The following is a 976-nucleotide window of genomic DNA, read 5'->3' as shown; positions in this document are numbered from 1 at the left end:
TCTGTGATCATTAATTTCACTTATTTACTGCCTGTCCTTCATGAGCATTAATAAAACTCGTATTTAAAGCTGTGGCTTGACCATCAAAGCTATTTTTGCCTTAGTCGTCACTTACAACAAAAGAGCATGTTTATAGTGCAAACGTCAAAGTGATAACTGTCTCTGCTACTCGTTACTGAAAACAATGCACACTAACGTTTGGCATAAGTAGACCCAACAGCTTTCTGTGGAAATGAGTGATGTGACTTTGAAGTTATCAATTTTGTTTTAAACCATCTGTAATAGTAACTATAGCATTAAATAAACATTCCCCAGTTTGGCAAAAATCTATCTCCAGCCACCGTCTTCCACTTCCACCTTGACCACCCCACTGCACCTGGCTCAACTGTTAATCATTTTCCCTTCTCACCTGCTTCCACCTTATCCCTCTCGCATCTTTGCACTAGTTATCGCCTCAGTTCTGATGCAGGATCTTGACTCAAAACATTTACTCCCTCTGCACGTACTACCTGACCTGAGTTTCTCCAGCACTCTTTTTCTTGCAGTAAAATGTGTAGTTTTTATCAGAGTTCAGATTAGTCTATTATTTTACATGTGCATAATTATTTATTTCTTTAATGGATTTTGTTACAGAAGATCCTGTCACAACAGCGGTGGGAAAAAAAGAAAATACAATGTTTTGAATTAAGGAAATAGTCTACTGATAGTAAATGCACGAAAATTATAAGTTGCAAAGTATCGGCCATTAAATAAGCCACAGATTGTGTATATTATTGTGAAAGAATTTATGAATGAAGAAATTCATTGTTCATATTCTGTTTGAGCACTCTCCAACCAGTTGGTGGTAATACTGACGTATTTGGTTTCTATTACCACCCCTCCCATTTCTATCCCTATTTATTTCCTCTAGTGCTCTCTCTCCTTTTCTTCCTCCAGCTCTTCAGACACACCCTCCCTTGATCAATCCTCACATCCA

This window comes from Narcine bancroftii, chromosome 14 (genome assembly GCF_036971445.1).
Source record: "Narcine bancroftii isolate sNarBan1 chromosome 14, sNarBan1.hap1, whole genome shotgun sequence".
NCBI classification, from domain to species: Eukaryota; Metazoa; Chordata; class Chondrichthyes; order Torpediniformes; family Narcinidae; genus Narcine; species Narcine bancroftii.
Note: the sequence above shows the minus strand (reverse complement) of the source record.